The sequence below is a fragment of the Hyperolius riggenbachi genome, chromosome 10 (assembly GCF_040937935.1).
Source record: "Hyperolius riggenbachi isolate aHypRig1 chromosome 10, aHypRig1.pri, whole genome shotgun sequence".
Lineage (NCBI taxonomy): Eukaryota > Metazoa > Chordata > Amphibia > Anura > Hyperoliidae > Hyperolius > Hyperolius riggenbachi.
In genome coordinates, this window is record NC_090655.1 from 267,438,611 (window position 1) to 267,463,486 (window position 24,876).

General features: G+C 44.9%; 1 pseudogene; it reads left to right on the forward strand.

Annotated features, from left to right (window-relative positions):
- LOC137537174 (zinc finger protein 585A-like) overlaps window positions 1-24,876 on the forward strand; it is a 44,890-nt pseudogene that overhangs the window by 15,912 nt on the left and 4,102 nt on the right.

The following is a 24,876-nucleotide window of genomic DNA, read 5'->3' on the forward strand; positions in this document are numbered from 1 at the left end:
AGAGTTCAGCCCAGGCAGCAAGCTAGAGTATCCAGGTAACAAGCAGAGATCGGTCCAGGCAGCAAGCAAGAGGTTTCCAGGTAACAAGCAGAGGTTGGTCCAGGCAACAAACAAGAGTAAAAGGTAAACAAGTCAAGGGTGAATAACAATTCAGCAGCCAGGATTCAAAGTGCGCACCCAGCAACTAGCCGCAGCTATGCTTTATCACGGGCGATGACTGGGAGCACTCAGGAAGCTTAAATATAACTCTCATCCAATCAGTGGCCGGCCACACTCATCCAATCAGAACACACAGCAGTAACCTGCCTAGGTGTCAGCTGTAACGTCAGCTGATACCGCACTGTTAACCTCCTTGCCAGTTATCGCGCAGGAGGATTGCTCTGGCCCTGCTGGGCCGATTTTCATAATTTTTTTTTCCCTACACGCAGCTAGCACTTTGCTAGCTGCATGTGGTACTCGATCGCCGACGCTACCCGCCCGATTTGCCGCTACCCGCCGAGCCGCCCCCTCCCCCCCAGACCCTTGCGCAGCCTGGCCAATCAGCGCCAGGCAGCGCTGAGGGGTGGATCGGCATTCCCTATGATGTCGGTGACGTCATCCCGCCCCATCCCGTTCTCAACGGGATTTCCTGCTTGCGCAGATCGCAGGCGGCGATCGAAGAAGCTAGGGGGATGCTGCTTGTCAGCGGCTATCATGTAGCTAGCGCTAGGCTAGCTACATGATTAAAAAAAAGTGCTGCGCTGCCCCTTGCCGCAACAATTGGACCGGCAAGGGGGTTAACTGACCACAGTCAGCTGACTATTGTTTACCTTTGTGGAGAGCACACTGGGAACGTGCCTTCCGCCTATCAAGATGTGCATCTTGCATTCCAGCAGTCGCGTCATCAATGGGGAACAAGCGCCGAGAACCCCCGAAGTAGCGCTTTCAGACCAGGTCTTGGCATTAACGCTCCTAGACACATGTAAGTTCCTTACACAATCTGACATAAAACATCAAAACAAGAATTTTTCATGTGTCGGTAAAGTTTTATGTGTTAGAGATTTTAGGTTTCACTTCTCCGGCTCAGTTCCTGTTATGTATTAGTTACGTAAAACTCAATGTAACTCATGAGAAGTTCATGAGAAAATATAAATCTATTTAATAATCTTCATACCTAAGCACTTCCGTTCCTCGCAAACTTCCGAAATGCCATTCATCTCTTTCAGCAATGGAAGCACGTCATCCTTCCTTCATCTCAATGCAGTAAAATACCGCGCCAGTGTGAGAGGGCCCTTAGGTTTGAGGGAGGGAATGTGTGTGTTCTCTCCAATCCCCAGTCCTGCATGGAGGCATCCAGCCCCTGAGGTTACATTACAGTGCATTAGCATGTTCCGTCCTCCAGGCAGAATGGTACCTTGGTTAAACAAACTTAGTATGGAAGCTGTGTATGATAGCGCATGATGGCATAAGCAGACAGTCCAAGCTATGCAGTGACATGGAAGCTGTGCATGATGGTATAAGCAGGCAGTCCAAGCTATGCACTGACATGGAAGCCGTGCATGATAGCGCATGATGGCATAAGCAGGCAGTCCAAGCTATGCAGTGACATGGAAGCCGTGCATGATCGCGCATGATGGCATAAGAAGGCAGTCCAAGCTATGCACTGACATGGAAGCCGTGCATGATAGCACATGATGGCATAAGCAGGCAGTCCAAGCTATGCAGTGACATGGAAGCTGTGCATGATGGGACATGATGGCATAAGCAGGCAGTCCAAGCTATGCAGTGACATGGAAGCTGTGCATGATAGCGCATGATGGCATAAGCAGGCAGTCCAAGCTATGCAGTGACATGGAAGCTGTGCATGATGGGACATGATGGCATAAGCAGGCAGTCCAAGCTATGCAGTGACATGGAAGCTGTGCATGATCGTGCATGATGGCATAAGCAGGCAGTCCAAGCTATGCACTGACATGGAAGCTGTGCATGATAGCGCATGATGATATAAGCAGGCAGTCCAAGCTATGCAGTGACATGGAAGCTGTGCATGATGGGGCATGATGACATAAGCAGGCAGTCCAAGCTATGCAGTGACATGGAAGCCGTGCATGATGGGGCATGATGACATAAGCAGGTAGTCCAAGCTATGCAGTGACATGGAATCCGTGCATGATAGCATAAGCAGGCAGTCCAAGCTATGCAGTGACATGGAAGCTGTGCATGATAGCACATGATGGCGTAAGCAGGCAGTCCAAGCTATGCAGTGACCCAGGACAAAGCATGCAAGATTTGAAAGTACTTCTTCTTAAGGGTAACTCAAAAACGAACAATCAAGAAAGAGTTCTGAGTACAAATTTATTAAAATGTTCAAGACATTAACAGAAGGTTTAAATTGTGGAATGGGATTCATGACCCCTTATGTAACATGATTGACTTGACTTCATGATCTTCAGAAACCTGCTGGATTTCATGTTTGCTTGCTTGAGCTCACTGGCTCCAGCCTGCTGATCACCTGACATCTAACTGCTAAACAGTAACCAGCACAACTGTCATCTTCGTGTTTACGGTTTACCCCATCAGTGTTTTACTTCAGCTAACATCTGGAAATATGCCTGAAGAAGGGGACAAGATCCCAGAAAGCTTGCATCATTTACAGTAACTCTATCAGCCATTAAAAGGTATTACTTTTACTAAACTTTTTTTCTACCTATATAATTTGTTTGGCTAAACGGTACAGAAACTTTTTTGCTACTACCAAGTTCAAAAGAATTTTTTTTTAAAATAAGGCTAGAAGGACAGCATGTTAAAGGGGAACTCTGATACAAATAAATCTATTCTATATTGGCTTATGAGACAAAAGTTTTTTCCTTGTAGGATTTAATACAGATCTATGTATTTTAGCTCCTCAATTATTACATTCTATTCCATGAGATATACTGTATTTGAAGAAAAGTAAAAATAGTAGTGATTTATTCCCCCTCAATAAATTGATGGATATAAAGATACAATATTGATAGAGTTATTTGTGTGTAATAATTTAACTATCAGTTGTCAACAGAGCAGCTGATTTCAAGGATACTTTGACCAGAGGTCAGCCATTTTGGAAGTTTATTTTGGACAATAGAAGTTGAATAAGTCCAGTTGCTGCTATATAAGTTTAGTAAGGCCCAGTTGTGATGAAATATGGGAGTGAGTTTCCATGATTCATATATAATTATAATTTGATAGAGAATATTCCAATCAACCAGTATTTAAAAAGTACAAAAGATGCTGTAACATTCCGTGCGGATGCAGCTGTGGGCAGTCAGGATGCCCCCGCAGCTGCTTCAGGTTCCCTGTCGGGCGATTCTCCTGTCCCTCCGGCGTCTAGCACGCCGAGGGGACTGTCAGTGGCTCATAGGGTGGCTTTGTCGCGCGCGCACAGACAGGACCTTTATGCGGGGAGGAGGCGCGTCAGCTGACCTGCCGGTCGGCTGACGTCAGAGGAGACACTCGGCAGCTGTGATTGGTTGATGGGCGTGGGCGTGGCCGAGAGGTCTCCTCTGCTTCTTAAGCCTCCGAGAAAGCATTTGCAAACTGTCTGCTGTTGCGAATGCTTCGTGTGAGCACTCAGACCTTAGATTAGTTCCAGTGTGCTTTGATCTGGGAGGAAACCAGGGATTTCACACAAGACTAGGAATTATCATTACTACTGTTATTATTGCTTGATATTCTTTGTATGACTTTGGCTCTCTTCTGACTACTATTACGCTATTAGATTCTGTACTGTTGCCCATCTGATCCTATTGCTGACTCTGCCTGAAATACCTCTATCCTTCTGCCTGCCGATTTAGTACTGTATCCTCCTGTCTGTTGCTGAACCGATCTGTCTGACCACTCTACTCACCAGTGAGCCCTTGTCACTGGTGAGGTTCTTTACTGATAGTACCCACCAGCTCCTCTGGTGAGGTTCTGCTAAAACTGACCAGTATTACAGTTGCACCAAGCACTATACACCTTGCAATTACCTTGTTAGCTATACTTGCATTATTGGTGATTCTGCAGATCACCACATAATCAGGTATAGTGTCTGGATTATTGGTGATACTGCAGATCACACAATAAACAGACTCCTGTTTTGCTACACCAATCGTTACAGATGCCAACTAGTTTAAGTAGTGCTGCGTAATATGTTGGCGCTTTATAAATACAATAAATAAATAAATAAGTAACTTTGAAATGGCCAGTTTAGTTTAGTCCAATAAAATTTACCAATAAAAACTTTTACAAAGAGACTTCTATGCCAACATGATCACATAGTTTGTTAAATTTTACTGTGACAAATGCCATTCATTTTTCTTTAAAATGATTTCAACTTATTATACCTGTCATTTTCCATTAATTGATCATGCTACTTCAAAGTTACTTCAACTAGTTGGCATCTTTTGTACTTCTTAAATACTGGTTGATTGAAATATTCTCTAAATATGTATGAATCATGGAAACTCACCATATTTCATCACAACTTTACTGCAGCCTATCGCTAGGCAATGACAGTCTGTGGGGTGGTTCATACAGCGTACGGTGCTCTGCGCAGGAAGTACCCAATCTAATGCGAGTGCCTCCCTACATTGTATAGTGGGGGTGTCTTGGCACCCTGGACAAAAAAAGACAGGAAATGGGAGCCCAATAGTGTGGTATGTTTGGATGTAAACGTGACAATAGGTAAATAAAACACTACTCACAAAGGAGGGTTGCAGAGGGGCAACCAACCACAGGAAGCAGGTGGAGCCTAAGAACCCGACTCCACTTGGGGCGGCCCTTTCCAGACCTGCATGCAGTCGCTCTCTTAGAAAAAATGACATGTCTACCGTGGTGTGGACCACTTGTGTTCTGTCACAACCTCCAGGGTGTGTAGGGGGGTATAGAAGCACAATTTAGGGAAAGAGGCACCCTGGTAGATAGAAGCTTTTAAAAGCAGTTTAAAATCGAAAAAGGAACAAGGTAGCTTATCTCAATGGTGAAATCTTTGTAATAACAAAAAATAATTCTTTTGTTATTACAAATATTTTGTCATTGAGGTAATCTACCTTGTTTCTTTTTTTCGATTTTAAACTGCTTAAAAGCTTCCATCTACCAGGGCGCCTCTTTCCGCAAATTCTGCATCCCTGCGTTAACAGCCAACTTGCACGGCGACGTGTGGCGGAGCAGAAGTCATGTAAGTCTATAGCAAAGCAAGAATTTTAAAATGACAGCCACAAGTTTAATGATTGTGAAATAAAGAGCAAAGCAAAGACTGTACATAAACTGCACCACCAATTCAATATCAAAAGTTACACATTTTATTGAAAAACCAGAACCATAAAAACATCTAAAAAGAGGTACTATAAACCACTAATACAAAACCCTTTATAAAGACACATGATAATGTCAAAATAAACAATGCCTCACCTCAATACAATAAAAGATGCCTGAGTTGACAGTATACTTTAAACTGGGGTTCAACAAGAGCCCCAATTAAAGAGTGGAGACCCGGGTCACACAATAGGAGCAAAGCTAAAGAAGGTGCAAGTGCTAAAGAAAATAGTGATGCATGACCCAAAGTGTAGGAAGCATACGCTCATAGTCATGCTAACAAATAAAGTGAATCATGGACAAAACATAATGAGCAGGCATACAGCTAAATGATGTGTAACTACCAAGGAGTGTTACGTTCTCTCAGACTACTATGAAGTTTATGGTCTTAATCCCCGCCCCACACAGGACCGATTGGTGGAAATCTTGTGACATCATGTATAAAATGAATTAATTTTATTTAGTGTATAAGACTTGAAAAAGCGGAGGCTGATCCTCCGTGAAACGCGTTGTCATTTTTAACAACAGTATAGCCCATTTTGCCTTCATGGTGGCTTTTTAAACCAGACCACCTCTTTTCCTTAGCGTATAGACGCCACCTGCAGTGCCATTGTGGTACGAGCGTGCGTCCTAATTTCCATAGCAACAACCTAGGAAGCGTGCAGGAGAGTGACGTCACATCCGCCCAGTCCAACCTGGAGAGCCCGGTCCCTGGCTCGGCAGAGAGGGACATATGCTGATCATGGCCGAGTACGCTGTGCTGGCCAAACTGTAAAAAGGTGAGACCTGTCCTGGAAGTGGGTTACTTCATTTTGACTCGAAGGCTCAGAGCGCCTCCTCTTTTCTTTCTCATACCAAGTGGTATGACATACTGTACCGGCCCAGGGCTCCACAGGGTGACCAATGTATGGTATAAGGCTCAGGCTGGGGGAGGCATGAGAAGGCTCCACGCGTGGCTCCTGATGAAGTGGTCATGCGGACCACGCCACGCGTGGAGCCTTCTCATGCCTCCTGAATAACTGAATAAAGGTCTGTCAGATAAAGTTATTACTGTTGCATGCTAGGAAACCGGTTACTTCAGCAATTTATTTAAGATTTTGGAAAGTTTTTAGTAAATTTAACAAACATTTTCCAGAAAATCTTATTAATTTTTCTATCCCAAACATTCTAGATATTCTCCAGAGAGGTCTAGATCTGGGTTTGAAATTAAACACTCTTAGACCTGGAACCCACTAGAATTTATTGGAGCGCTTTAGCCTCTTGAGGACCACAGGCTTACACCCCCTAGTGACCATGTGATTTTTTACAACTCAGCACTGCGCAGCTTTAACAAATTATTGCACAGTCATACAACTTAGCACCCAAATTAACTTTACTTCCTTTTCATCCCATCAACAGAGCTTTCTGTTGGTGGGATCAGATAGCTGCTGCAATCTATTTTTTTTAATTTAAAAACTGTTTTTTTTTTTTATTAAATAAGCTATTTTTTTTTCAAATTTTTACCCTCCCCCAAGATCCCACCATGTTAAACACCTCTCATAGGCATCAGCCTATGAGCGGGATCAGATTGTAAGCCTCTCCTGAGGAGAGCGCAGTGACAGAGCTGTCCCCCGTACAGTGCTGCCGTAGATCGCAGTGCTGTACAAATAATTTTTGCTGTTTTTTTTTCCCATTTACAGAATGCCAGCTCGCGACTGGCAGGCTGTTCGTGGACATCTACCAATTCCTCCTGCAGGCATTGCGTGCTTGCGCAAGCGCTCCATCCCTGCTAATTTCGCGATGAGCAAGATGACGCACCGTAGCCTCCTGGAGGAACAAGAGAGCCACTCTGCGGCTGCCATCCTGTGTTAAGCAGTAGCACGCAGAGTGGTTAAAATTGTGGCTGTGCCGTGTGCAGCGATTTCTAGGGTCAATGCGCTCGCGTTTCCCGGCAATTGGAAGTGCTGTACAGTAAATTGTACAGTGCTTCGATTTATCTATTTGTGTTTTTTGTTTCAATAAACCTTATTATACTTACTAGGTGTCCGGATATCTCCTAAGAAAAAAATCGCCCCCAAATAGAATTTTGCAGCACTGCTATACTCAATGCTGCATTTCCTGTGATTGTAATCACAATTGCAGTAGTGGGCTTTCCCCCACTCACTTTCATTGGTAAAGGGTTTTTGGGAATTGCCAGTGATTGTCAGTTATCCCAAAATGCTGCCAAAAACGCCCTATTGGGTCCCGACTCTTAAAGTTCAGATAGGGGCTTTGGGTGCGTATTTTGATGTTCCTTTCACTTCAAACTCCTTAATTAAAAGATTTATTAGGGTGGTAAAAAGCAAGTCAGTGGTGAAGAAACCTACTGAGCCCCCATGGGATCTAAAGTTAGTTTTAAATTCTATTATTGAGCTTCCATTTGAGCCTTTGGATCAAATTTCTATTACAGATTTAACATCCAAAACTTGTTCTTTGGTGGCAATTACCACAGCCAGACGTATTGGAGAAATTCAGGCTCTTAATATCAGACCACCTTTTATGTGGGTTCTGGGGATAGGGTAACATTTAGATTACATTACATTATAAATTTAGATTACACCTCCTCCTCTGCTACCAGCTCTACCAGCACCAGGCCACACCCACCACCTCCTCCTCTACTACCAGCTCTACCAGCACCAGGCCACACCCACCACCTCCTCCTCTACTACCATCACCAGGCCACACCCACCTCCTCCTCCTGTTCTACCAGCTCTACCAGCACCAGGCCACACCCTCCACCTCCTCCTCTACTACTTGCTACCAGCTCTACCAGCATCAGGCCACGACCTCTACTACCAGCTCTACCACCACCAGGCCACACCCACCACCTCCTCCTCTACTACCAGCTCCAACAGCACCAGGCCACACCAATCACCTTCTATACGACCAGCTCTACCAGCACCAGGCCACACCCACTACCTCCTCCTTTACTACCACCTCCTGTACCAGCACCAGGCCACACATCTCCCACTATTGGCCCAAGCAGGGGGATAAATCTACTATGACCATCTGAATCACTGGGCCATATCAACTGACACCTGAATCACTGGGCCATATCAACTGACAATGGCAAAAATGAATAGCGCATGATTATCTAGGTTGCTTTTTTGGTGGTGGTGATGGTGAGGCATGTCTGAGCAGTGGTGACCCCATACAGTTTTGGGTGAAAGGCCCTGACATCTGCCCACAATTGGCACAGCATGCCATTCATGTCCTTTTTTACCCGGCATCCAGTGATCTGTCTGCAGACCCTTCAGTGCTACTGGTGGTGTGGTCACAGGGAATCAACCATGTCTGTCACCAGATAAGGTCACTCACCTCACTTTGTTTTCAAAAATGAATAAGAGGTGGGTTAGTAACTACCAGCCTGCCAATGCTAATGTCACAGACTGATGCCAGAAAGATGCCAGTTCATGCTGCTTCAGTTACCCCAGACACTGGCTGCCACCACAATAATACAAAAGATCACAGCAAAGGAACCAACACAATAATGGCTTCCATGGAGAAACAGGAATGCTAACAAAAAGAAGAAAACAAAGCTTCCATGTTCAGCTCACAGAATACTCATAACACCTCATAGGTTGCCTATTATATTCCAATTTTATCGAGGGAACGTTTTCCAAAACATAAAACCAATTAAAACTTTAAAATCATTTATTTTCCTGTCCATTGACTGGCATCAAACAACCTAGTGCTCCCACCACCCAAGGGACAGATGCACCACAGAAGTTGTGCCCCCTCAGTGGCGAATCTATACTTTGGGTGGTGGGAGCATGACGATGTTTGGTGCCAAGAGACCACCACATCTTGGGGTGGTACCGGATCATCGATGATTTGTTCATCTTATACATACTGTATATACAGTGGGCTGCAAAAGTATTCGGCCCCCTTGCAGTTTTCCACATTTTGTCACATTACTGCCACAAACATGAATCAATTTTATTGGAATTCCACATGAAAGACTAATACAAAGTGGTGTACACGTGAGAAGTGGAACGAAAATCATACATGATTCCAAACATTTTTTACAAATAAATAACTGCAAAGTGGTGTGTGCGTAATTATTCGGCCCCCTTTGATCTGAGTGCAGTCAGTTGCCTATATACATTGCCTGATGAGTGCTAATGACTAAATAGAGTGCACCTGTGTGTAATCTAATGTCAGTACAAATACAGCTGCTCTGTGATGGCCTCAGAGGTTGTCTAAGAGAATATTGGGAGCAACAACACTGTGAAGTCCAAAGAACACACCAGAGAGGTCAGGGATAAAGTTATTGAGAAATGTAGCTTAGGCTACAAAAAGATTGCCAAAGCCTTGAACATCCCATGGAGCACTGTTCAAGCGATCATTCAGAAATGGAAGGAGTATGGCACAACTGTAAACCTACCAAGATAAGGCGATCCACCTAGACTCACAGGCCGAACAAGGAGAGCGCTGATCAGAAATGCAGTCAAGAGGCCCATGGTGACTCTGGACGAGCTGCAGAGATCTACAGCTCAGGTGGGGAAATCTGACCATAGAACAACTATTAGTCATGAACTGTACAAAGTTGGCATTTATGGAAGAGTGGCAAGAAGAAAGCCATTGTAAACAGAAAGCATAGGAAATCCTGTTTGCAGTTTGCCACAAGCCATGTGGGGGACACAGCAACCATGTGGAAGAAGGTGCTCTGGTCAGATGAGACCAAAATTGAGCTTTTTGGCCAAAATGCAAAACGCTGTGTGTGGCGGAAAACTAACACTGCACATCAATCTGAACACACCATCCCCACTGTCAAATATGGTGGTGGCAGCATCATGCTCGGGGGGTGCATCTCTTCAGCAGGGACAGGGAAGCTGGTCAGAGTTGATGGGAAGATGGATGAAGCCAAATACAGGGCAATCTTGGAAGAAAACCTCTTGGAGTCTGCAAAAGACTTGAGACTGGGGCAGAGGTTCACCTTCCAGCAGGACAACAACCCTAAACATAAAGCCAGGGCAACAATGGAATGGTTTAAAACAAAACATATCTATGTGTTAGAATGGCCCAGTCAAAGTCCAGATCTAAATCCAATCGAGAATCTGTGGCAAGATCTGAAAACTGCTGTTCACAAACGCTGTCCATCTAATCTTACTGAGCTGGAGCTGTTATGCAAAAAAGAATGGGCAAGAATTTCAGTCTCTAGATGTGCAAAGCTGGTAGAGACATGCCCTAAAAGACTGGCAGCTGTAATTGCAACAAAATGTGGTTCTACAAAGTATTGACTCAGGGGGCCGAATAATTATGCACACCCCACTTTGCAGTTATTTGTAAAAAATGTTTGGAATGATGTATGATTTTCGATCCACTTCTCACGTGTACATCACTTTGTATTAGTCTTTCACGTGGAATTCCAATAAAATTGATGCATGTTTGTGGCAGTAATGTGACAAAATGTGGAAAACTTCAAGGGGGCCGAATACTTTTGCAACCCACTGTATATGCAACCTACCAGTGAGGTCAGGAGTACTGTTGTTAGGAACCTGCCTGATGCACACTGTTCTGCAGGAGATCAAGCCGAGGCCTCTACTTCCGGGTCTCACCAGTCGTTCCCTTTGTTGATGCGCCTGCTGTGAATCGACACACGCATATTGCTGGACGGCTGTTGTGCTCCTCTTGCCTGCATTACCTCCTTAGATGGCAGCAGAGATAGTGTAGCTGGCTGTGTCTTTGTTGTTGCTGTGTCAGCTGACACTCCAGTCAGCTGACAGGCTTGCAGCACTGTATGTGTGTGTCAGCTAATCTCTCCTGTCAGCTGACAGACAGGAATGTTGCTGGTCTGTGATTGGTTCTGAATACATGTGGCCGGCCACTGATTGGATGCTTAGTGTATTTAAACCTGCTGAGTGCGCTCTGTCATTGCCCATGATAGTGTTAGCTGTGGCTAGTTGCTGGGTGCTCTCTACTATTATTATTAATACTCTGGATTTGCCCTCTGCCTGTTATCAACCATACTTGCCTGCTGCCTGGACCGATCACTGCTTGCTTCTGACCTCCCTTGTCTGCCACTTGAATTGACCTTTGGATTGCCTAGTGACCTGAGTCTTCCTTACCCCTCGTGCCTCGTTTAATCTGATTGCCTGTGTATGACCTGAACTGTTACTGGACTTCCTTTTCATCTCCTGTTTGGCTTTGGGGAGTTATTTATCTATGTTCATTTCTTATACTTTGCACCTACCATGCCTGAGTGTAACCAAGGTCGTATAGATGTTATTCCTCACCTCCCGTTCAAGCGGGGACGCGCCACATAGAGTGAAGAAGGTGGAGTTAGATTGGGGCATAGAAGCTGAGCTGTGGACAGATACGTTACCAAGCCTGACAACTGTCAATCAAAGAATATTCAAAATCAGAGACTAGATCAATTGTAAGACAACATCTGTAATTTTCATCTTGCAATGAAACAATATGTTGGGCAAACGAGAAATCAGTGAATGGCCCTCTTATAAAAACATGTATCTACGGTCAATCTTGCAGAAAAGGGACTTGGAACAAGGAAAGTCAGTCACAGCAATAGCAGCACATGCATTGTTTACACATAAGAGTTCCCTGAAAGGTGGTTTACACCACATCAGGCAGGATGTTGGAGGAGGAGACATTACCAGCAAACTACTCAGAGCTGAAGGGAAAGGGATCCATGGGGTACAAAGTAGGAGTCCATTGGGACTTAATGAGGAATACAGCATTGTGCGCTTCCTTCGCAGATAAGCAGAGATTGCCTAAGATGGTTTTGTTGTGATCTGGTGACAAATTTACATTTCCAGCATCATATTCTTAGCTTTATGTAACATTGTTCTTGTCTTCTCTTTCCTTCTGCTTGTTCATACTGATTCACAGATTCATGACTGGGATATACGTGTGCATGTGTGTGTATGCATGTGTGTGTATGCATGTGTATGTATGCTTGTGTATGCATGTGTGTGTATAGCATTTAAATGGCAGCTCTCATCTTTACTTTCCTTGTGCTTGTTCATACCTATTTACTGAGATTGGGATATATGCGCGCATGTGTATGTATGCATGTGTGTGTATGGTATGTGTGTGTATGGCATCCAAATGGTAGCTCTCTGTCTCCAGGTTGGGGAATAATAATAATAATTGTTAAAACAACAATTATTGGCTCCTCCAATGAACTTCGCCTGACTGCACCCTGCATCACCCAATGCCATGCACGCCTGCAAGACTTCTCAAGAGCTGTTTCAACACTATGGAACTCCATACCTCCCACCATTAGGGTTTCTCCTCCTGCAACATCTTGAAGAAGGCACTCAAAACTATCCTTTTCACTATGGCCTACCCCCTTCCCCTCATTGGAGCTCTAAATTCCGCAGCTGAACCCTGATCCCCTACCTTTTGTGTCCCTACCTCTCCCTCTAGATTGTAAGCCTACGGGCAGGGTTGTCCTCCTTATATCTGCTACCTGATCACACACCTCTATTACTGTACACACATCCTATGGATCTCAGTGAACTCTTGAGTGAACTTGTCTTGCTTAATCTCTATGCTCCCATCCAGTGACTAAGCATTACCTTGTACTCATACTGTGCTCCATGGTCTGGTTTGCATGTATTCCTGTATTGTCTTATTGCTGTATGTCACCCCTAAATATTGTCTGTAACCTTAACTAATGTCCAGTGTTGTGTAATATGTTGGCGCTTTATAACTGCAATAAATGAATAAATTGGCAGATGTGCAGACTAACCAGCAAGAATGCAGTTGATTCCAAAAACAGAAATTGCAGTTAGTTTATTCAACACTAGATGGCAATCGTACACACAGGAAGTGATGTACACCAGCAGGAAGAGAAGTTGCAGGAAATGGAGGAAACACGCGGCTGGAAGAGGTGATTGTGTGATTGTTGTTATATATTGTACAGACCAGAGGTCGGGGTGGACATACTTGTTATATATTGGGCAGAGCAGAGGTCGGGGTGGACATACTTGTTATATATTGGGCAGAGCAGAGGTCAGTGTGGACATACTTGTTATATATTGGGCAGTGCAGAGGTAGTGGTGGACATACTTGTTATATATTGGGCAGAGCAGAGGTTGGGGTGGACATACTTGTTATATATTGGGCAGGGCAGAGGTCGGGGTGGACATACTTGTTATATATTGGGCAGGGCAGAGGTCGGGGTGGACATGCTTGTTATATATTGGGCAGAGCAGAGGTCAGGGTGGACATACTTGTTATATATTGGGCAGAGCAGCGGTCAGGGTGGACATACTTATCATATATTGTACAGAGCAGAGGTCGGGGTGGACATACTTGTTTTATATTGGGCAGAGCAGAGGTCGGGGTGGACATACTTGTTATATATTGGGCAGAGCAGAGGTCGGGGTGGACATACTTGTTATATATTGGGCAGAGCCGAGGTCGGGGTGGACATACTTGTTATATATTGGGCAGAGCAGGGGTCGGGGTGGACATACTTGTTATATATTCAGTAGAGCAGAGGTCAGGGTGGACATACTTGTTATGAATTGGGCAGAGCAGAGGTCAGGGTGGACATACTTGTTATATATTGGGCAGAGCAGCGGTCAGGGTGGACATACTTATCATATATTGTACAGAGCAGAGGTCGGGGTGGACATACTTGTTTTATATTGGGCAGAGCAGAGGTCGGGGTGGACATACTTGTTATATATTGGGCAGAGCAGAGGTCGGGGTGGACATACTTGTTATATATTGGGCAGAGCCGAGGTCGGGGTGGACATACTTGCTATATATTGGACAGAGCAGAGGTCGGGGTAGACATACTTGTTATATATTGGGCAGAGCAGAGGTGGGGTGGACACACTTGTTATATATTGGGCAGAGCAGAGGTCAGGGGTGGCATACTTGTTATATATTGGGCAGAGCAGAGGTCAGGGGTGGACATACTTGTTATATATTGGGCAGAGCAGAGGTCGGGGTGGACATACTTGTTATATATTGGGCAGAGCCGGGGTCGGGGTGGACATACTTGTTATATATTGGGCAGAGCAGAGGTCGGGGTGGACATACTTGTTATATATTGGACAGAGCAGAGGTCGGGGTGGACATACTTGTTATATATTGGGCAGAGCAGAGGTGGGGTGGACACACTTGTTATATATTGGGCAGAGCAGAGGTCGTGGTGGACATACTTGTTATATATTGGGCAGAGCCGGGGTCGGGGTGGACATACTTGTTATATATTGGGCAGAGCAGAGGTCGGGGTGGACATACTTGTTATATATCAGGCAGAGCAGAGGTCGGGGTGGACATACTTGTTATATATTGGGCAGAAGCGAGGTCGGGGTGGACATACTTGTTATATATTGGGCAAAGCAGAGGTCAGGGTGGACATACTTGTTATATATTAGGCAGAGCAGAGGTGGGGTGGACACACTTGTTATATATTGGGCAGAGCAGAGGTGGGGTGGACACACTTGTTATATATTGGGCAGAGCAGAGGTCGGGGTGGACATACTTGTTATATATTGGGCAGAAGCGAGGTCGGGGTGGACATACTTGTTATATATTGGGCAGAGCAGAGGTCAGGGTGGATATACTTGTTATATATTGGGCAGAGCAGAGGTCGTGGTGGACATACTTGTTATATATTGGGCAGAGCAGAGGTCGGGGTGACATACTTGTTATATATTGGGCAGAGCAGAGGTTGGGGTGGACATACTTGTTATATATTGGGCAGGGCAGAGGTCGGTGTGGACATGCTTGTTATATATTGGGCAGAGCAGAGGTCGGGGTGGACATACATATTTGTTATATATCAGGCAGAGCAGAGGTCGGGGTGGACATACTTGTTATATATTGGGCAGAGCAGAGGTCGGAGTGGTCATACTTGTTATATATTGGGCAGAGGTCGGGGTGGACATACTTGTTATATAGTATTTCCAAGATGAAGCAGGCACACCATCCGATATCACGGGGTGCTTGGTGAAGTGGTATAGGCAGTGCTACACACAAAGTCAGTATCAAAGATCTCACCAGCACACCTCAAGTCAAAGCACACCTTTTATTGTGCCAGTATCCACAAAATTCCAACAATTGTTTCGGGGGCCACGCAGGGTCCCCCTTTATCAAGGCATATGGCTTGATAAAGGGGGAACCTGCGTGGCCCCCGAAACAATTGTTGGAATTTTGTGGATACTGGCACAATAAAAGGTGTGCTTTGACTTGAGGTGTGCTGGTGAGATACTTGTTATATATTGGGCAGAGCAGAGGTCGGGGTGAACATACTTGTTATATATTAGGCAGAGCAGAGGTCGGGGTGGACATACTTGTTATATATTGGGTAGAGTAGAGGTTGGGGTGGACATAATTGTTATATATTGGGCAGAGCAGAGATCGGGATGGACATACTTGTTATATATTGGGCAGAGCAGAGCTCGGGGTGGATATACTTGTTATATATTGGGCGGAGCAGAGGTGGGGTAGATATACTTGTTATATATTGGGCAGAGCACAGGTCGGGGTGGACATATTTGTTATATATTGGGCAGAGCAGAGGTCGGGGTGGACATGCTTGTTATATATTGTGCAGAGCAGAGGTCGGGGTGGACATACTTGTTATGTATTGGGCAGAGCAGAGGTTGGGGTGGACATACTTGTTATATATTGGGCAGAGCAGAGGTCGGGGTGGACATGCTTGTTATATATTGGGCAGAGCAGAGGTCGGGATGGACATACTTGTTATATATTGAGCAGAGCAGAGGTCGGGGTGGACATACTTGTTATATATTGGGCAGAGCAGAGGTGGAGTTGGACATACTTGTTATATATTGGGCAGAGCAGAGGTCGGGATGGACATACTTGTTATATATTGGGCAGAGCAGAGGTCGGGATGGACATACTTGTTATATATTGGGCAGAGCAGAGGTCGGGGTGGACATGCTTGTTATATATTGGGCAGAGCAGAGGTCGGGATGGACATACTTGTTATATATTGGGCAGAGCAGAGGTCGGGGTGGACATACTTGTTATATATTGGGCAGAGCAGAGATCGGGATGGACATACTTGTTATATATTGGGCAGAGCAGAGGTGGGGTAGATATACTTGTTATATATTGGGCAGAGCAGAGGTCGGGGTGGACATACTTGTTATATATTAGGCAGAGCAGAGGTCGGGGTGAACATACTTGTTAAATATTAGGTAGAGCAGAGGTCGGGGTGGACATACTTGTTAAATATTAGGCAGAGCAGAGGTCAGGGTGGACATACTTGTTATATATTGGGCAGAACAGAGGTCGGGGTGGACATACTTGTTATATATTGGGCAGAGCAGAGGTGGGGTAGATATACTTGTTATATATTGGGCAGAGCAGAGGTCGGGGTGGACATACTTGTTATATATTGGGCAGAGCAGAGGTCGGGGTGGACATACTTGTTATATATTGGGCAGAGCAGAGGCAGGGGGTGGACATACTTTATTACATAGGAAGTCAGTGCGGAGCTGTGACAGGCCGATTCCTGTATGCCATGGAATACTGAGCCCATAAGATCCTCGTAGAGCAGCTACCACCTCCAGGTGGTGCATCACACATATACACTCTCTGTATTACATTATCTGGATTTCTATTACTTCTTATGCTATAAATTATGCAGCTAAACACACCTGTTATCATCTGTGGTTGTTACTGCAGTCACAGGAGTTGTATGTCGTGTAGTGAGAGAGGTTGGAGTCTGCACAAAGATGGTGGCTGGTGGGTCACAGCTAGGGGGTGGAGCCAGGTAACAAGGGGTGTGGCTAGTAGGACAGGCAGAGTAGATGGAGGCTGCAGCTGGAGAGTGGTTGGGTGATCTCTGCTGCTTTGGTCCTGGTATTGACACTGCCCCGGCTGGGAGGTTTGTTGCTACGGCTCTTGGAGGGTTTGGGGTTAGTAGGTGATGGACAGGTGGGCTCAGGTGTGGTCAGGATATGGAGCTGCAGTCCCATCTGCGTACGAGAGGATTTGCCGTCGGAGACTTGGGCTCAGGATACAGCCGGTATGGCATATCCTGCTGTCCCGGCGACGTTAGATACTATTCCCCCTCTAGGTCCTCATGGATAGTGGGGAATGAAATAATTCGGCTTCCAGCAATTGCTGGAGGAGGAATTATAGTGTTTTATAAGTAAGTTCAGCTCCGTGTTCTGACGGCGCTGAAGTTACTCACTGCTGCGACCAAATCTACTGCGCTGGATTGCCAATGTTCAGTCCCATCTGCCTAGTTCATCAGGTGCCAGAGCCATAAGTAATGATAATTTATAGCTAATTAGCTGCAGGCCTCTGCTCCTATCTTCCTCTGTCTCCAGCTGTTCTCTCCTCACATCCTCATCCATCTACCGCTGCCAGGACTGCTGTAACCTCCCAGGAATGTGTGCATGGAGAGAAGGAGAGAAGCAGCAGATGATGAGCAAGGCACACTGGGAGAGAGGACTGTGGCACTGAATGTGCAGGAGACCACAGCTTATGGGAGATTATCACCCTCTAGTAAATGATGTTTTTTTCTGTGCTCTGTTTATTACTGCTAATATCTTACAGCTATAATCTGTTATCCTTTTCAGAACTAATGTCTGAGCTCAAAGCACAAGAGACGTATGTGAGGAGTGATCAGCAGCCTATGGAGGAGGGTGACATGATGGGGACAATTAAGAAAGAAGAAGAAGAGACATATGTGAGGAGTGATCAGCAGTCTATGGAGGAGGATGACATGATGGGGACAATTAATGAGGAAGAGGAGACATATGTGAGGAGTAATCAGTCTATAGAGGAGGGTGACATGATGGGGACAATTAAGAAGGAAGAAGAGGAGACCTATGTGAGGAGTGACCAGCAGTCTATGGAGGAGGGAGACATGATGAGGACAATTAAGAAAGAAGAAGAAGAGACGTATGTGAGGCGTGATCAGCAGTCTATGGAGGAGGGAGACATAATGAGAGCATCTAAGGAGGAAGACGTTATTACAAGGATGCGTGTTGGTGAGTGATAAATATTAGATATACAAAATACTTAAGCTAAATATATATATAGAACCCACTCCCGTGCCCCCTCTCTGCACATCCCCCCTCAACTCTTGATGTCCTCTGGCCTCTTTTCCCCTATAATAAACCTGTTACATTAATGAGTGCTAGAATGTACTCCTGTGTCCCCCCCTCTCCATATCCCCCCTCAGCTCATCACCTCTGACTCTTCACTGCATCCAAAAATTACAGATGAACACAGAAAATGTGATGACAGTGCACTGCAAAGCCCGCAAAATCATGAGGACAAGCGTGCTCCCTGCCTGAGTCTCTAGAAGGGTGTAAGCTGGGGATGTTCTGAAAGACGCACGGCCACTTGTTCAATGGACAAATCATGACAAGTGTGCTTCCTGCCTGAGTCTCTAGATGGGTGTAAGCTGGGGAGGGGGGGGGGGGTGTTCTGTAAGAAATCTCTGAGACAGCTTTCTGTATCTTTCCCCTAAACCATGATGGTGAACAATCTTTGTCTTCAGGTCATTTGAGAGTTGTTTTGAGACCCCCATGTTGCTACTCTTCAGAGAAAATTAAAAGAGGAGGAAAACTTACAATTGACCCCCTTAAATACTCTTTTTAATAACTGGATTCACTTGTGTATGTAGGTCAGGGGTCACTGAGATTACCAAGCCAATTTGAGTTCCAATAAGTTCTAAAGGTTTTGGAATCAATAAAATTACAACAGTACCCACATTTATGCACCTGCCTAATTTTATTTAAACAATTATTGCACACTTAATTTTACTTCTCAAATATCACTGCGTGTGTCTCCTATATGATATATTTAACTGATATTTTTTGTCGTAACAACCAACTATTTATACAGGAAAATCATGACGATTAACAAGGTTGCCCAAACTTTCACATCCCACTGTATGTAATGCTTAAGTCATGTGCCACTATGACTATATATAATATAAGAGAATGTTGTGCCCGCCCTTCAACACTGGGTGATGGTGTGAGTCTATAGCCCAGAACATTATTCTCCATGAAGACTCTATGCCTCTGGGTTTCCCTTCCCCCTTCTGGGCTCTCAAGTTATATTTTACTGTTACACGTTAGTAATTAGTTTAACTGCCTAAGATAAGTTTCCTCCTCCCAGCACTGACTGGGTGTTGCTGGGCAGTGGACCTCAGCTGTTCGTCCGTGTATATATTTACACATCAGTAAGTTAGTTAGTAGCCTTTCTCTTAGCAGATAGTGAAGAGTAGGCGGGGGTTTTGGGAATAAGCTACTCTGCGAGTCGTTAGACGTAGAAGGGTGGGAGTTGAGGGATAAGGGAGTTCGGTAGGTCACGGTTCATAACCGCTTAAGATAATAATGTTTATTTCTAATATTTTACTCTTCTTTCCAACTTTTCTCTCTACCTTTGCCCTCTCTTGGGCACAACTGCTTACGAATTGTTACATGTATAAATATTTTACAACTTCTGATGCCCTGGCAACTGCACGACAGGTAGATCTGCCATCCAGCTTGACCTGCGTTTCATGGAATGTTCCGGGTCTCAACCCCAAATTTAGGAGAGCTTTAGTTTTTAACTTCTTAAAAAAATATCATCCTCTTATCTGCATTTTGCAGGAGACTCACTTAATCGGTAGAACTATAATGGCCTTAAAAAACCCATGGGTGGGGCATTACTTTCACTCTACATATTCTACTCATTCTAGAGGGGTTAGTATCCTATTACATAAATCCTTACACATGACAATACAGCAAGTCAAGCTGGATACCTCTGGCAGATCTGTATTAACACAAGCAATTCTTTTTGGATTTTTGGGGCCCCCTTCATTATAATTTGTTTATAACTGCCACCCACTGGAAGCTTTTAGCTTTTAAACAACCTCATTACCATAATTACTCAATTATCACCGGCCAAAATCCTATGGGCTGGAGACTTTAATGTAGCTCCCAACCCAACCATTGATAGACTGACCTATACTGGACCAGAAAGATCCAACCTAGCTGCATGGGCAGAAACACATTCCTTAACCTCCCTGGCGGTGCAATAAATCCGCCAGGGGGCAGCGCAGCACTTTTTAATTTGTTTTTTTAAAGCATCTAGCTAGCTTCCCCCCCTCCCTTCGCTATCCCTCCCACCCCTCCGATCGCCGCCGGCGCTTTTACCCTGCAGGGATTCCCGTTCTGAATGGGATTCCCTGTATGGGCTTTCCCGTTGCCATGGCAACGATTGCGATGACGTCATCGACGTCGTGACGTCAGCGGGTATTCCGCCCCTCAGCGCTGCCGGGCACTGATTGGCCAGGCAGCGAAAGAGGTCTGGGGGCGGCGCGGATAGCGGCGAATTGGCGGGTAGTGGCGGCGATCGTTATGCACACGCAGCTAGCAAAGTGCTAGCTGCATGTAGCAAAAAAAAATTTATGTAAATCGGCCCAGCAGGGCCTGAGCGGCACCCTCCGGCGGCTTACCCCGTTACCGCTAAGGAGGTTAATAGATATGTGGAGATGGAAACATCTGAGTGAAACTAGATACACCTGCTCTTCTACTGCACATAAAACTTTATCACAAATAGATCTCATTTATACAACAGATGATATATTGCCAATGATTCAAAAGGTGGACATACTCCCTAGTGGTATATCAGAGCATGCTCCTGTACTTCTCACATTAAACTTGGAAGGTGTCCTGAGGACTAACTCATGGCGGTTATGCAGATGCTGCTGTCACTAACAAGACTACACAAGTCTTCCAACTGACTAGAGGTACTAGACAGGGGTGTCCCCTTTCGCCGAATCTATTTGCCTTGGCCATCGAACCGCTAGCAATCATGATTAGACACTCTTAATAGCATTGTGGGATCTCACTCTATGCAGATGACTTCCTCCTATATATAGCAGATTCGGGTCCCTCTCTTACTGCAGCTCTGGAAACTGTAGACTTGTCATGATCATGTCTGCAGCATGTACTGCTGGCTGCAGTTTTACTGAAGATAAGCAGTTTTTGATGTCATTACATGCATTTGCTTGCATAGTTTGGTTTGCACTGAAACTAGTTGCTGATTCCATCTGCAGTGGCTCTACAGTGCTGGCCAGCTCAGGATTGAATAATTACCATTCACCTGTGTGGGAATCTGCATGTCTGCTCCCATTGGATGACCTCAGTATAAAGATCTGCTTCCTGCAGGGCTTCTCTGGCTATCATAGTCTCAGCAGCACCAGCCTGTCTTGCTGTTACTCTGGCCCCAGATCGTGTTCCTAGTTCTTATGATACTTTGCTGGTCTTGCACCATATATTGGTTCATCGTCCAATATATATGCATACTAGCACGTTTGTTATTTTCCTTGTATTCGTGTTACGTTAATACATCAGTGTCGCTGATATATACGTACACGAACTGTTTATATCCTGTGTTCAGTCAGTCAGTTTTCAGCACGTTTTTGGTAGATTGCGCGTATCGTGATCACCCGTGCTTAGCTAGTTAATCTGTTCCTGTTACCGTGTGTGGATTGCGCTAATCTCTGCGTAGAGTTAGCAAATCCTTCTGAACCCTGTTCCCTGTATTGCTCTAGTTCCTAGTCAGTGTTCCTGCTTATGTCATATATCGGTTCGTTGCCGATACATACATATGTTAGTCAGACGTTATAAAATAGTTTCATTGATAGCTGTAATTGTAATACGCTAGGAAAACATACTTATTGTATATTTGTCTGTGTTACATTCATCTATCTTGATCCTGTTATTTCCTGACTATCCTGTCCTGTCTCTGTGAGGCACGCCATCGCTGCATTCGCATTGGCTGCCTCATTCCAGTCTGTCTTGTTATGGACGCTTGCTGTCACTGAGTAGTGACTAGCTAGCAAGCGTTCATTCTGTCTACCTGTCCTGATCTCCTCAGTCCTGGTTTATGCGCTCAGCGCTACCTTGCGCTGAGACGTTATCGTGAAAGTGTTTGTGGCTGTTCGGATCTGCACCGGCTCTGTGCGCCACAATCTCCTATTGGAGTCAGTCCTCTCCTCCACTAAACTGGGGATATCCTGATTCCTTGTGCTAGTGTGTGTACCTCCTTCACATATTTCGGCCTGGAGATACAGAAGGACCTTCAAATGTTTCTAACCAATAACTTTATTCCCATCATAAAAAGTAAAAGATAAATGTAGTGCCTGGCAGGAACTGCCCTTAACCTTGGTAGGGAGAGTTAATGCGATAAAAATGATGTTACTACCTAAATTTACGTACGTTTTCCGTAATTCACCAGTCTGGATACCTAAAAAATACTTTACAGAGATAAATAAAATCCTGATTCCCTTTATCTGGTCCAATAAACTCCCACGCTTATCGCTCATAACCTTGGAATTACCGGTAGTAGAGGAGGGCTTATCTATGCATAATTTCTTCTATTATTTTCTGGCGACAATACTAGTTACCATCAGATGGCGGTTTTCTCATGATGAAAACAACCCAGCTGTGGTGGGTGAAGCAGCCATTATGGGCTTGTACGAAGCTCTATTAAATTTACCCTTTAGAGGCTTTAATTCTTCCCCAGACATTACAACTGCTATGAAAACCACGATCCATGCCTGGCAATATCTCCATAGCAAATTTGCTATGCCACACAGATGGTCCCCATATACACCGTTGTGGGGAAACCCCAATATTTCCCAGTTTTCTACTATCCCTGATCCAGCAATTTGGGCCGGGTATGAAATGAAAATCCTGAAATATGTAGCCCCGAATGGGACTATGCTGGCTTTCTCGGAAGTGCAACAGCTATATGGTCTTCCTAATCACATGTGTTTTAGATTCCTACAACTCTCACATGCATTTACAGCCCAATTTGGTAAAGAAAGACTGCGGTTGGAGTCCGACCCACTCTGATCTCTCCTTATAGTAGAGCGACTGGCTGAGCCATTATCAGCCATTTACGCTGAACTCCTCCTTCAAATGGGTCATAATACTAACACAATGTATGGACAATGGGTATACGACTTAGGAGAAATAGAGGAAGAGGAATGGGAGGAGGTGGTGGGCAGGGGAGCTGGGGTCCTGATCTCATCCAGGGACAGATTGAGTCACAGGGTACTTACACAGGGTATATTTTACTCCTTGCACACTACACAAAATTGATCATTCCCACTCTAACTTATGTACCAGATGCGGGGCAGCAGAGGGAAACTTTCTTCATATGTTCTGGACATGTCCGGCATTAGCAAGATATTGGGACCAAATTGAAAAGACTATAGAAAAAGTATTAGATGCGCTAGGCCTGAACGATAAATCATTGGGGGATCGAAATCGTGATCACGGAAACGGCGATTCCATGATTGTCATAATGGCAATTTCATCCCCCTCTGCAGGCAGTCCCCTCTCCCGCTGTGCACCGCTTGCCGCTCTATGCATCGGCGTCTCAGCGGGTGTTAAACGCAGTGGCTCAGCGGGTCCCTTGTGGTGATGGAGGCGGCTCACTCACTCCTCAACTTCAGTGTATACTGACTGCAGCCTATCAGATAAGCAGGCAGCTAGCTCCGCCCACAGGCTCTCTCTCTTGCTGCAGCTCACTCCTCCCAGCGCCTCCCTGTCATTGGCTGGACAGATGCCAGAGTCCACCCACAGGCTCTAAATCTCGTGTAGCTCACTCCTCCCGAGTCCACATCACTAGCTGGGCGGGCAGAGTCTGCCCTGTCTAACAATTGTAGTATCATGGGTGGCAGACTCCGCCCATTAGCTTGTCAATTAACTTTTTTTACACTGCCTGTAAGAAATCGTGAATCGAATTGCAATCGCAATTTCTGACAGAAATCGTGTGATTCAATCTTTTCCTAAAATCTTTCAGGCCTAAGATGCGCCTTTCAAATTTGAACTTAAAGTGGTAAAATTAGGTATATTTGCGAAAGGCAGTTATGGTAAGTATAAACAAGCAATGATATTTACGCTTTGCCATGTAGCTAGGAAAGTAATCTTATCTGATTGGAGCCAGCCTATCATACCCACCAAAGCTGAATGGATTAACACCGTTAACAAAATCCTCCCTCTATGTAAAATGACATATAAAGGTCGGAACTGTCCCAATAAATGTGACTATATTTGGTCTGGATGGTGCGACAAGAATTGTAGGAATGTATTGACAGACATTTACAAATCTATACCAGGTGAGGTACTTTGTTACATGTTGCCTGAGGAAAACTTTTACAAAAAACTATACATAATCTCAGATTGCCGTGTACTACTACACTTACAGCAGCCATGCCTGCTCAATGAGTGTTTATAAGCTCTGACAGAATGATGTACTCTTCAATGAAAAGAGATATATGCTCGATAAGCTCCAGTGGGGGGATGGGATCTATCGGAAGGTATCTAGAATAATCAGTATTCACAGAGACTGTTGATATTGCACAAGTTGATAATTTCAGTTATATAACCAGTGACAATGGATGAATGAAGATTCTCTATTCGATATACGACAATAATCCATGAAATATGATACATAGTGCTGAGACTGTGTGTAAGATGGATATATTCTGACGTGTATAACATGTAACAGTGATAATGATACTTCCTTCTCTTCTTCTTTTTCTTCGCCCCTTCATGTGTCTCT